Source organism: Arachis ipaensis, chromosome B9 (assembly GCF_059453495.1).
Source record: "Arachis ipaensis isolate K30076 ecotype BB chromosome B9, ASM5945349v1, whole genome shotgun sequence".
Taxonomy (NCBI): domain Eukaryota; kingdom Viridiplantae; phylum Streptophyta; class Magnoliopsida; order Fabales; family Fabaceae; genus Arachis; species Arachis ipaensis.
Window position 1 is genome coordinate 33,602,042 of NC_142444.1, and position 14,281 is coordinate 33,616,322.

Below are 14,281 nucleotides of genomic sequence, written 5' to 3' on the forward strand. Positions count from 1 at the left end.
TCTAAGTGGTTGGATTGGAGTAGCTCCTAGTCCAAACAAGCTGTTCGGATATGCTCTGAGCTCTTTTTCCTATAGACCGAGTTTGTCGAAGGCAGATTTAAACAAGATATCCGCCGAACTTTCTTGGTCCACCAGTGTGCGGTGGAGATTAGCGTTTGCCAATATGATAGTGATGACCATGGGATAGTCATGTCCTGGGATGATGCCTGTCGCGTCCTCTTTGGTGAAAGTAATAGTAGGGAGGTCGGGTGCTCCTTCTCCTCCCTCGACATGATATATCTCCTTAAGGTGTCTTTTGCAAGATGACTTGGAGATTCCTCCTCCTGCAAATCCTCCATTTATCATGTGGACATGTCTCTGCAGGGTGAGAGGTGGTCATTCAGTTCGTCCAACCTCTTCGTCCCTTCTTCTTTTTCTGGGCTCATTTGTCTTGCTAGCTAAGTACCAATCTAGTCTCCCCTCTCTTACCAATTTTTCTATGACATTTTTCAAGTCGAAGCACTTGTTGGTGGGATATCCGTAAATTCAATGATATTCACAATATTTTGTCCGATTTTCACCTCCTCTTTTGCTTTTGATTGGTCGAAGTGGTGGAATTTTCTCAGTGTGGCATACTTCTCGGTAAACTTCCACGAGAGACACCTGAAGAAGGGTGTAATTGTGGTATCTTTTAATCTTCTCTCCATGTTGATCTTCTTTTTCTTGGACTCTTTATCCTTGTCCTGAGAGGGGTAGGAGAATCCGGATTTTGAGGTTTCTCATAGTCGAGAGTTTTTCTCCATGTTGATATACTTCTCTGTTCGTTCTTGCACTTCATTCAGAGACGTAGGATGTTTCTTTGATATGGAGTGACTAAAAGGTCCTTCATGTAGGCCATTGATGAGACCCATGATGGCTGCTTCTATTGGCAAATCCTGTATGTCCAGACACGCTTTGTTGAATCTTTCCATGTAATTGCGAAGACTCTCCCGATCTCCTTGCTTGATCCCTAATAAGCTTAGGGCGTGTTTGGCTTTATCTTTCTGGATGGAAAATCTGGCAAGAAATTTCTTGGCTAAGTCATCAAAACTTGTGATGGATCTAGAGGGCAGATTGTCGAACCACTTAATTGCTATCTTTGTTAGAGTGGTCGGGAAGGCTTTGCATTGAGTAGCGTCTGAGGCATCAGTGAGATACATTCTACTTCTGAAATTGCTGAGATGATGGCTGGGATCGGGGGTACCATCGTATGGGGTCATGTCGGGAGCTTTAAAATCCTTTGGAACCTTAGCTTTCATGATTTCCTTGATGAAGGGGTCTTGATCCTTGTGGGATGTGTCATCGCGACCGGTTTGGATGGTTTTAGTTGTCAGGATTCGAGTTTTAGGAGTTTGTCCTCCAACTCTTGACGTCGCCTAGTTTCTCTCTAGAGGTTTCTTTTGGCTTCCCGTTCATGTTCGGCCTCTTTTTCGAGCTGTTTGAGGCGATCTTGTTAAGCTTGTAGGGCCTCCATGATTTTTATGTTTGGCGAATTCTTGTCTTTGTTTGGTTGAGACGTATCCTTTGATATGGTGTTCGCATTCTTATGCGGAGTTCTCTCCACCAATCCAGAGTCATGGTCGTTGTCAAGGTTGTCCGCCATGGTGATGGGATGACTTCCAGGTCCCCAGCAACGGTGCCAATGCTCCGAGGGTTACCTGAAACTGTTAGGTCGATCTCGGATGAGATCTGTTGTGGTGGCCGGAGCTGATACATCTGAATTATTGGAGGTGGTAGTGGTGCGGATGTAACTGATCCTTTGTCACTGGAGGGTGGTGGTACCTGCAAGAGACTCCGATGCTTAAGTTAGCATGGGTTTTAAGCAGGTTTTTAGTAGAATCAGAGTATGAGTTATACCTGGGTGCTCCAGTGTATTTATAATGGTGTGGAGTGATCTTCTCTTGAGATAAGATAGTTATCTTATCTTATCTTTGAGTGAAGTCATCTTTATCTTTAAGGGAACCGCCCTTATCTCTCTAGGTTTGGGCTTCCTTTAGATTTTGGTCGTGTTCCTCTGCTTGGGCCTACTTGGGCCTCTGTAGCGATTTGGCCAAACTCTTTTATGAAGAGGTCGGGTAATCCTGATCCGAAGAGGTCGATTGACTTGTCTTTAAGCAGCCTGGGTCATACAGCTCGACCCAGGGTATGAACAGCACCCAATTCACTGACACAGGTTTCAGGAACTTGGTAGCTGACTTGAAAATAAAGCACCAATTCACATCCGTAGAACACCCACAAGCCAACAGACAAGCAGAAGCTACCAACAAAGTCACACTAGCTGGGTTGAAATAGAGACTACAGGATGCAAAGGGAGCTTGGGCCAAAGAGCTCTCACAAGTCCTATGGGCATATCAGACAACTCTGCACTCCACCACAGAAGAATCACCCTTCCGACTCGCTTACGGAATGGAAGTAATGATCCTAGTGGAGATAGAAGAGGGGTCTCCCAGAATGATCCTCTACAACGAAGAGGCCAACTCCCAAAGGCAAAAGGAAGAGCTCGACCTACTTCCAGAAGTCCGAGAAAGAGCTCGGATTAGAGAAGAAGCACTAAAGCGTCGAATGGCTTTAAGGTCGATCAGGAGAAGGGAAGCTAGCAGCTAACTGGAAAGGACCTTACCGAGTTATAGAAGTACTGGAAAAAGGCTACTACAAAGTGTCTGACCTCGAGGGGTGAGAGCTACCAAGGTCATGGCATGCCTGTAACCTAAGAAGGTACTATAGTGAGAAAGTAATAAAGATCTTAGGCCAAGGTGCACTCTTTTTCCTGAAAGGATTTTTTAATGAGGCGCCAGGCCAAGATCTGCCAAATTTCCCGACATAGAAGGGTAAGCGCTCATATGTATATATTCTTGTCTATATTCTTATTTTCCATTTGAATAAAGTTTTTCAGATTCCCGAAAAAGTTTCCTACCAAGACGCATTAATCTGAGCGCAAAAAATTCATCGCCCGATTACAAAGTTGTCGGCAAGGTGAAAACCAAATTCATCGCCCGATTACAAAGAGGTCGGCAAGGTAAAAACCAAATTCATCGCCCGATTACAAAGAGGTCGGCAAGGTGAAATCCAAATTCATCGCCCGATTACAAAGAGGTCGGCAAGGTGAAAACCAAATTCATCATCCGATTATAAAGAGGTCGGCAAGGTGAAAGCGATAAAAACAGATTAATGCAAGAAGTTATAAAAAGTAATCCATAAAAAGCGGTCTGACGAGGTCTGACTAAAAATGGACTACTAAAAATAACTTAGCTTGGACCGACAAAAGAAGTTGGACCAATGAAAGGATCACTAAAAAGGGACAAAGACATCTCGCAAAGGCCAGGAATGCTTTGCTGAAAGGTACGAAGTCTTGAAAAAAGATACTACTTAAAAAGCAAGCACACAAAGCCAAAGGAAAAGCTAAAAAGTCATCCAACTAAACTAAAAAAGAAAAGGTTCCCCTTGGAACACTACCTAAAAAGTTGTTGGAACATGACTGAAAAGCTTAGACAAAGAGGTCGCGCAATCCACAGGACAACCTCAAAGAAAGGAGAAGGCCAAAGGAGGTAGAAAAACAACCTGAGGCTCAAAAGACGTGCACTATAAAGGACACAGCTTTGCCCAAAAAGCCACGGCTCCATGACAAGGCTATTAAAATTGTTCGGACTAACTAAAAAGGTTCTACAAGAACACTAAAAAGTTTTCGGACAAGTTAGCCCCAAGGATCACCTCGCCCAAACAGAAGATAGACATAACAGGATTGATCAAAAAGAAGTCGGATAGCAGAGTACCAACACTCTACAAAGGTTGCAAAGGCATGAACGATATATTAGATAAATATATCCATCAAAATAAAACATTAAAAGACTCAAAAGGCCACCTAAGTAGCAGCCTCAGAGTTTAAAAGTGTTTTGTTTTCCTAAAATGAAGTTGCATAGAAGAAACTAAATGTCCAGAGAAGTCTACCACATTAAAAGCTACAAAAAATTAGAGTTCAAAAACCCACAAGCCGGGCCATACAAGTAAAAAAATATCATAAGGGGTCCAAAGTCTCCCCGGTAGTAACATTAGTGGCTGAACGAGGAGGAACAGTCTTCAAAGGAGTGGCATCCACAGTCCCATCCTCCCGATTGAGAATTTGAACATCAGGATCAGATTCGGGATGGTTGAACTCAGCCGAAGGAGTTGAAGAAGTTGGGGCGGCAAAAGCTTTGGCCGGCGGCGCAGGGGGAGGTCCGTCATCTTCATCATCCGGAGCAGGCACTATCTTGCCGTCCTCCACCACATTACCCAAGCTAAAGAGAGTCAAGTCGAGCTCAGGGGCAAGAACTCAGACCTGGGCCTTCAAATTTTCATAAGCACCCGTCACAATGTCTACCAGATGACCCTGGAGCTCGGCGTAATCCACTTGGGCAGAATCAAGCCTCTCCTTAAACTCCAACAGCTCGACATAAGCGCGGGTATAGCTTTCCTTATAATTTTTCACTGTCTCCCCAGCCAGATTCGCAGCCGCCTCAGCAGCGATAGCTCAGGTCTTCTCCTTCTCCAACTCCAGCTCTAGCTTAGCCCCCCTGGCATCCAGTTCATCCTTCAAGCCCTTAATTCTGTCAAACTCTGACTTGGCATCTTCCATGAAAGCTTTAGTTGCATGGACCGGAGAACCCTGGACCGTACGGAACAAAGCCGCACCCATATGGGCCATCCGAACACTACTGCTGGTGATGATGAAATCCAAGTGACGAAGGATGGACATGTCGTCCATGGGAAGATGGCCATAAGGAGCAATCTGATTGTCAACAAACCCCACGACATCAAGATCAGGGGAATTCAAGTCATAGGGGCCAACAGTCTTTTGCTTTTTTGGAGGAGGACCAGTAGTAGGAGAAAAGGCAGCACCAGAAGTTGGCTGGAGAGGGATGGAAGGAACCACATGATGCGCATAAACTAGTTATGCCACGATTTAGGAAATTGCACGATCGGCAAAATTCCTTCCGGCAAGTGCACCAGTTATCGTCAAGTAAAAACTCACAATAGAGTGAGGTCGAATCCCACAAGGATTGGTTGAATGAGCAATTCGGATTAGAAGTGAGTCTAGTTGAGCGGAATCAAGAATTAGATGAGAATTGCGGAATGTAAAATTGGCGGGAAACGTAAATGGCAAGAAATTGAAATGGCGGAATCTTAAATTTGCATGAATCAAAGAGCAGAAGCTAAATTGCTTAAATTAAAAGGGAATGGGGGTGATTGCATGAATTGAGTTGCAGAATGTAAAGAGAAAGTGGAAATCAGAAATGGGGAATTCATTGGGTTATAGGAGATATTGAGATCTCCGAATCAAAACATGTTTATCTCTTCCTCAACCAATGCGTTCATTGAATTTTGCTTGGCAATCTTATATGATTGGATCCCAATCCCTTGGCTCACCAATTCTCTCTAAAAACAAACAAATTCCCAATCCCTTGGTTTAAATGTTCATAAGAAGAGATGATGCTCGATCACTGATTATACCACACAGTTTCATGAACCACAATTTGGTAGGATTACATGTCACAATATCCATCCAAACCCCAATCCAATTCACTGTGAGAAAGCTTCTCTAGCATGAATCCTCCATTCCTTTCCCAAGGTTCCGAAGGATTCCAATTATGGGTAGTTTCTTTCCCAAGACAACTACCCAATGGAATTAGATCGAGAAGCTTTCTAACAAAATTCAAGAGAAAAGATTGAAGAAGAAGATAAACTATTATTGATTCATTGAATTACAATAGAGCTCCCTAACCCAATGAAAGGGGGTTTAGTGAGTCATAGCTCTGAATTCAATTACAAAGGTATGAAAACTAGGCAAAATGAAAGGTAAAAAAAATATCCCCTCCTAACTTAAATTCTATCCTATTTATACACTTTCTATATTGAGCTTCTGTTGTGTTTCTTGGGCTTTGAGGCCTCTCCCTGCTTTCCTTTTGCTTTGGGTTTATGATCCATAATCTTGATGAAGCTTAAACGTGGAAATGAAGAAAGCAACTCTGGAGGGGAGAAATAGTCGAACACGTTTAAGCTCCAGTTTAAGGTTAAACTGGAGCTTAAACGTGGAAATGCTCCTGGTGCCTTTCTTACTTCTGGCGTTTAACCTCCAGTTTAAGGTTAAACTGGAGGTTAAACGTGGAAATGCTTCTTTGGTGAGACTTTGATTCTGGCGTTTAACCTCCAGTTTAAGGTTAAACTGGAGGTTAAACGTGGAAATGCTCCCTTGGTGAATTCTCATTCTGGCGTTTAACCTCCAGTTTAAGGTTAAACTGGAGGTTAAACCTCAGTTCCAGCATTTCTTAGCCTTCATGATTCTGGCGTTTAAGCTCCAGTTTAGGCTTAAACTGGAACTTAAACTCCACATGTGATATTCAAGCTTCCTTTATTGATTTTGTTGCTTCCTTGCCTAGCCTCTTCTTCCCTGAAATCATCCAAACAATTGCATCAAAGTCTTGCAAAATTTCATGAGAAATCTTCCATTCATAGCATTCAAGTAATATAACTAAAAACTCATGGAATTTGCATCAAAATCATACTGTTTGGATGGTTCATTGCTTTGTTATTCATTTAACCATTCTTGGTTACTTTAAGCTCAAGAAAATGCATAAAACAACTAAAACTAACAGAAAAATGCTAGTGAAACTAGCCTAAGATGCCTTGGCATCACCACACGAACCTGGGGAGTCGGAATGATCTTCTTCGGTCCAGAAGTGTCTGAGGTTAGCTTCTTCAAAGGAACTTGAGAAGATCCTTCTCCATAAGCCTTTGCCGAGATGTTCTGAGCAGTTGTTGCTTTCTTAGCCCTACAAAAGTGTTTTATAGAGTCCGTAGATTTCACCATCTCTGGAAAAGAAATCAACAAAATCAAGTTACAAGTGAGAAAGGGATAAATCAGCAAATAAATAAGGAACGGAAAAGCTAAAAAGAAGTCGGCCACTACCCAGTTCGGCACGAAGGAGGGAAGGATCTCCCAGAAACCTCTTCATATCCAGGTGAGGAGGCTCCCCCCAGTTCTCCTCTAACACACCCACAAAGGCTTGTTCTAACTCACTCAAGCTCTCCCAAGAATATCTCGACACTACTATATCCTTTTGCCAACATAAGGGAAAGGTGGGCTCATTATTCTCATCCAAGAAAAAAAGGGTGAACACCTTCAACAGCTCGGACCTTGAAATAGTAATTCTTAGAGTCCCTAAAGGACTCGTCTTACATGGAGAAAACTTTCTTTCCTTGAGTAGCTCGGAAAGAAATCCAGGAGGCTTTCTTCTTAGCTACCCCAGGCTTCGTCAACACAAAAAGGTAAAGAAAGAGAGTTTGGATAGGTCGGATATCCAATTCCTGACACAACAATTGAAAGATTTTTATAAAACCCCATGAGTTTGAATGGAGCTGAGAAGGGGCTACATTGCAGGACCACAACAGGTCGGTCTCAAAAGAAATAAAAAGGATGGTGATATTCAATTGACTAAAAAAGTAGTCATAAGCATAGAAAAAGGGCCGTTCTCCCTGAGTCAAGGGAGCAAAACTAATCCTCTCCTTAGGGTCGGGCGACACCAACTCATAATTCTTCTCCTGGTCCCTATTACTACAGATTCTATGAAACCTCCTAAGTCGCACACAGTACTCATGGTCAGCCACAGTAACATACATTAAAACTATGGAGTCCAGGTAGTCAGACATGCCGTCCGGGATCTTAGTAGACATCTCAACAATGTTTTTGTGGGAAGACATAGGTCAACTATTCCTACATTAAGAAAAACAAAAAATTGGATTACTACCAAATAACTCGGGCAAATAAGGAAACAACTCGGACAATAACAACAAAACATCAATTGTCAAATACGACAGTACAAGGGAAACCCCAGGACTCACACTAAAGTCCAGGGGCACCCTTTGGAGGCAACAACAAGGAAAGAATTCCAGAAAAAGGGAAGACGAACAATTCCTACCCTAAACACTTCTTATATCAGTTCTTTCCTGATAAGCGTCACTCCATACAAGCAACAAAAATCATCAAAAGCTACAATCTTTTCACAACAATAGTTTATCTTCGAAGCTACAACCTTTCTCTATAAACAAGTTCAATCAAGAGATTTTCATATAAGGAGGAAGAGAGTTAAGAACGGCGACAATAAAGCCCTAAGGAAGCAAAAACTACCAGAAACATAAAAGGCACATATCACAGCAAACGATCAGGCACAAAGATGCAATCTTTTCAGAAAGACTCAAACTTTCCTTGATCAAGAACCCAAACAAAAATCAAAGCATTGTGAAAAACACGACAATAAAAAACATGCAGAAAGAACAGTCGCCAAAGGAAAAACCAACCTCCTGCAGAGAAGACGATCAAGGACCGCACGAACAGAAGCAATGAACGAGATTTGTAACAACGAACACTCTCGAGCTGAAAAGACAGAAAAGTTTCGGAGAAGAGAAAGGAGAAGAAGAAACTGAAGGCAAGTCTTTTGAAATTCAAAATGAGATGTAAAAGAGGGAAAGAAGGAAACAGCAAGAGGAGTTAATGGGCATTAAACCCTTGCACGTTTCCAAGGAAACAAAAACGCGCGCTGCAAATAAGGGAAGAAAGAAACGCTTCGCATTTTAAAGCAAGAGGCTAACCTAACAGGAGTTCTACAAGAGATCGGATCAAGGCAAAATGCTCGAGCACGACTTCCTCAAAGGGGTCGAGGTCCAAAGACACGACCTCAAGGGTAAGATCGAGCTCGAGCAGGGGCACTATTCATACCCGGGGTCGAGCTGGGTGACCCGGACAGAGTAAAGACACAAGTGACCGACCTCTTCAGGTTGGGTCACCACCGACCTCTTCTCAAGGAGTTCAGCCAAATCTCCAGAGGAGCCCAAAGCAGGCCCAAAACGAAGGAACACAGCCCAATCTAAAGGCAGCCAAAGCCTAGAAAGATAAAGGCGGTTCCCCTTAAAGATATGATTACTTCACTTAAAGATAAGATAAGATAACTAACTTATCTCAAAGAAAGGTCACTCCCCACTATTATAAATACACTGGAGCACCCAGGTATAACTCATACTCAGATTCTACACAAAATCCTACCTAAAGCCCGTACTAACTTAAGCATCGGAGTCTCTTGCAGGTACCACCACCCTTCGGTGACAAAGGATCAGCAGCACCACCAAGTCCAACAAGTCGGACACGACAGCTCCGGCCACAACAACAGATCTCATCCAAGATCGACCTCCAATTTCAGGTAACCCTCGGAATATATATTTTTCAAAAAGGACAAGTATCTCCGTAAAAATTTTTACCAAGTTTAGAATTAATAAATTAAATTAATGATTAATTATTTAATATTATTTAAGATATATTAAATCATAATTTAGAATTGTATACTATTTAATTTTTTTTTCTAAGCTAGTAATTTATTTCATTTATTGAAATGGAATGAAAACAATCCAGGATGGGTCTAGTTTTTGGACAGCCAAAAAATGAATCTAACATATTTTTTTCAAAAAGTCTTATTGGCACAAAAATGTGACAACCTAATATCTATCTCTGTTGTCATTGTGATTACTAATTAGCTTGAGCATTCCCTTTGCATTTATCAAAAATCAATAAATTTCGAGTGTTCCATATCTTTTAGGTGATTATTGCTGCAATTGTTATCTTATTTTTCCCATTTTGTCCTCTCAGCATTCCATCAGTGAAGTGGTTCCATCTTCTACAAAATTCATTCGAGCATCCACGAGCAGGTTAGCATCTATTTTTATCTGTCTCCATACATCCCTTGACATCGAGCATTCAATTAAACAATAGGTCACTAACTCTACCTCTCTAGGGCACTCTTCTGTGATTCTTGGAATTTGGCAATGGAGTTTTCGACGAATAGGGAGTCCGTCGTACAGTGCTTTCTAGAGAAATACCTTAACTTTTGTTGGGCATTAAAGTTCTCACAGTAGATTCTAGAGCTTCTTCTCCTTGCAAACCTCGGGTAGTTGGTTCGGCAACAGGTGGGTGAGCTAAAAACTAATTTTGTACCCTAAAGCCACTGTGTAATGACCATCCTTCTCACCTATCCAGGTAATATGGTCTTCTTCCTCATTTGTAATATTCATCTATAATATTGCTGAGGCTATTTCTGAACTAAATTGATTCCTAATTGAATCCTTGATAAACCACAATTTGATGGTTTATTTTATATTGAAATAAGTGAATTTTATCAACTTATCCTACATTTATCCACTGAAATAGCATGGTTTTGTAATTTTTTTCTAAATTGTGCTTAAGATTAAAAACATGATTTTTAGACTTTTAAATTGCTAAATTTTATTCACTTTAATTCCATTCGATGCCATGTGTGTTTGTTAAGTGATTTCAAGCTTAGAAGGCAAGGATGGCTTGAATAAGTGAAGGAGAAGCATGCAAAGTGGAGAATTCATGAAGAAATATAGTTTGTAGCATTTTAGGGTCATGCGTACGCATGAATATCAAGTTGTGCATACGCATGCCTTATGCGTATGCAAGTTTTAGAGATTTGCGAAGTCATGCGTACGCATGCCTCATGCATATGCACGACTGCCAGCACATGAGTTCACTTAAATGAACACGTGGGTCGCGATTTCAGGCCAATTTTGGGCCCAATCCAACTCATTTTTGAAGTATTATTTCAAGCCAAACTCAAAGAGAATCAAAGAAGAGCAATTAGGATAAGTTTTTGTTATATTTTAGGTTAGATTTCTAGAGAGAGAAGCTCTCTTTTCTCTCTAGAATTTAGGGTTTTAGGTTTATTTCTCTCCATAGATTTAGATTTTGAACTTGCTTTGATTTAGTAGTTCATTTACAGTTTCTTGTTCTAACATTTTAATTCTCTTAGTTTACTTGTTAATTTCATCTATTTTGCCACTTGATATTCTTGTATCTCGGCCATGACAATATCAAAAGCATGGTGTAGAATTCCGATCAGCTCCTCGGATTTTAACACAAATTCATAAATATTATGCGACCAAAACACCAAATCATCGAATCTCTTACTTCTCGGCTCCAATAGAGGCTCGTCTTGTCTGCTCTTGATATGTGTATGCCTCCTCTTTATGTTCTTACTCCATCGTTCCAATATATATTTCGGTGCTACTGTATCTACTCACTCAAAGCTTAAGACACTAATAGAATGGCAGCACAGTATGCCCCTTGACTCAAACAACAAGCACTGGCACTTTACTTCTCGTGATACTACGTCGTACATAATAAAAAACTTGTTGAATGTGAAGTTAGAAACTTGCTCTATAACTTTGTATGTCGTAAAACCTAGAGTGAAATGCATTGATCTTGTGATGTAATTCACCTTTTCTTTGAATTGTGTTTGAACTTCTCTGAACTTCTCGTGAGTATACACGTGCTGAAATTGAACCTCTATTGCCAATTTTGTTACGCACAGTATCACGGTGTGAAAATCTGCAGCATCAAATTCTCTCTCTCTTTGCTCTCTGCTTGCTAGGCAATTATCGTATTGCTTCACAAATTGAATTAAGGAGCTATTCGGTATGATAAACTTGTTAAAAAAGGCATGCATGCTCTCGCTCCTTTGTTTTCTCCTCATCTTAGCCCAAAAGTGGTGATCCAGATAAACTGGAATCCATAAATGGCAATCTTCAAATAGCTCTGCAAAAAGAATCGAAAACATACACCCATATAAACTGAAAGTTATTCACGTTTTCACCAAAAAAGTAACAGCATCAAATAATTCAAATTAAAACCTCAGTTAACTGAAGACCACTAATTGCCTCTAACACCATACTTTGTGACAAAATTGTTCCAATTTCTGTCGAATGTGTCTTTTTGTAAATGAGTTCCAAATGACATGACTTATCTATTGTTCGATTTCTTCCTGTCGCTTATAGCCATTTAATTTCCTTGGGATCTTCTTCATGATGTACCAAATGTACCACCGGTAAATTGTTGTTGGCATACACATCTCAATGGCCCTTTGCATTGATGCTCATTGATCGGTAAGAGTGCCTTTTGGTGCCTTCCCTCCCATGTAATGGAGCCAACATTTGAATAGCCATTTGAATTATTGGATGTCCTCAATTTTCATCAGAGTGCATCTGAGAAGTGTCGACTAACCGTGATGATTCAAGCCCATAAAAGAACCAAAAACCAGATTGTACTTGCAAAAATGGACACTGACAACAGTTATGAACTGAAATGTGTTGGCTATGTGAACCTAAAACTATATGTTTGTGAACCGAATACCTATTTGTGTTGTAAGTGGTATCAAATATGCAGCCCTGCTTCTTGCATCGACCCAAAATGCATTTTTGATAGAGTGATCACCTTCGAAGTTAAGCTCGAAAAAGAAATTTTGATTCTTTTCTTTCATTCTTAATAAGTACTTGCCAAATTCTTTCGCATCATCTTATTCAAAAACATTATGTATTTTCCTTGTAATGTAATTCCTCACGTCTTTTTCAATAAAACTTAGTTCCCAATGACTTTCCGCTGTTGCTACGAATGACTAATATGTTTTACTTGGTCTGATTCTGACTTCCTCGTTTTTTTCAATGGTGTGACGTACAAAGATGCTTAGCCCCCTGTGTTGTTTGAGCATCTCTGCTCGATCTAGACAGTAAGGGTGTGAATGATTTAGAATAACTTTGGAAATTATCCAAAGAAGATATCTTGGATTTCCACTTCCCCTCTCTACTACATGTGATTAGTTGATTCTTAATCTCATCTCCCTTCCAAGTCGTGTTCCTTATTTTGGTAGAAAAACCAACAAGTTTGGAATAATCTTTGTAGAACTTTCTAGCTTCTTTTAGTGTCTTGAAAGTCATCCCAGCCTTTGGGACAAATTGTTCATCCACAACACACATGGACTATAAAATTAACCAAAAATATTATTAAAGTGAAACCATTATATAATACTAAATGAACCGAAAATATAATCAAAGTGAAAACACTGTATAATACTAAATGAACCGAACATTGTCCATTATATAAATTCAAATTCAGAACACCTGCGGCTAGAATGAACCGAGAAATATTATCAAAATGAAACCAATGTACAATGCTAAATGAACCGAACATTGTCATTAAATAAAATTAAATTCAAAACACCTGCTTCTAGAATTTAGCGATTACATTCCATTCAATTCAATTCAATTCAAAACAGCTACCTCTAGAATTTAGCAATTGCATTCTATTCAATTCAATTTAAAATTGAATAATCCAAAACCTCGTCCGCTTGATTCGATTTAGAAGAATAATCCAAATCGCTCTCATTCAACTGATTTGAAGTTGAATCATTCATTATTTTGATACATTATTGAAATCTTAAAACGAAGAAGAAAACGAAGAAGATAAATGCTATGCAGATCGAAGAAGAAAATGAAGAAGAATAGGAAGAAGATAAATGCAATGCAGATCCAAGAAGAAAACGAAGAAGAATGACGAGAGCAGAGAAGAAAACGAAGAAGAATGACAACCAGCAGAGAAAAACGACGAGAGCTTATTACGTTGAAGAATGCAATGCAGATCAAAGAAGGTTTACGTTGAGAAAGAAAATTTACATAATTACGTTAATAGATGGGGGAGGCGCGTGAATGAAAAATAACTTGGTTGACTTAGTTAGAGTTATTGGATGGATGTGGAGTATTATTAAAATTAAATATATCATAGAGAAGATTTGAGACATAATTTCTAAAAATAATTATTATAATTATTTTGTTAAATTTTTATAGATAATAACTAATTAATGGTGCAAAGGATGAATTTTGATGAGTATCTAGTTATACCCAAAATTATCATATTTTATTTTTGAAAATATTTTTTTTTTATTTATTGACGAAAAAAATTCTATACCTGGCTCATTTAACACGGCCGGGCCTATCCATAATTATTATAGCCTGTGGTAGTCCCCACATTTATTTTTCTTTATAAGACAATGACAACAACAAAACACACCTTAAAACCTCAAACTCCCATCATCATTCTCCAAAACCCTTCTACACAACAATGGCTCCATCAACAAGAAATTCACCGGACTTACCAGAAGAATGTTGGGAATCAGTCTTTGAACACGTTAGTGATCCTCTCGATCTCAAATCACTCTCCCTCATCTCATGCCACTTCATTTTGTATCTCTAGAATTGCTTGCTTATTGAAGATACATAAACTTATTCAGAATCATTACAAAGGTAATAAAAATTTCAAGAAAATAGTTCATTGTTCAATTACCTAAAATTTAGTAGCCAAACCTTTCTTCTTTTCCTAAAGTTCTCTAATCTA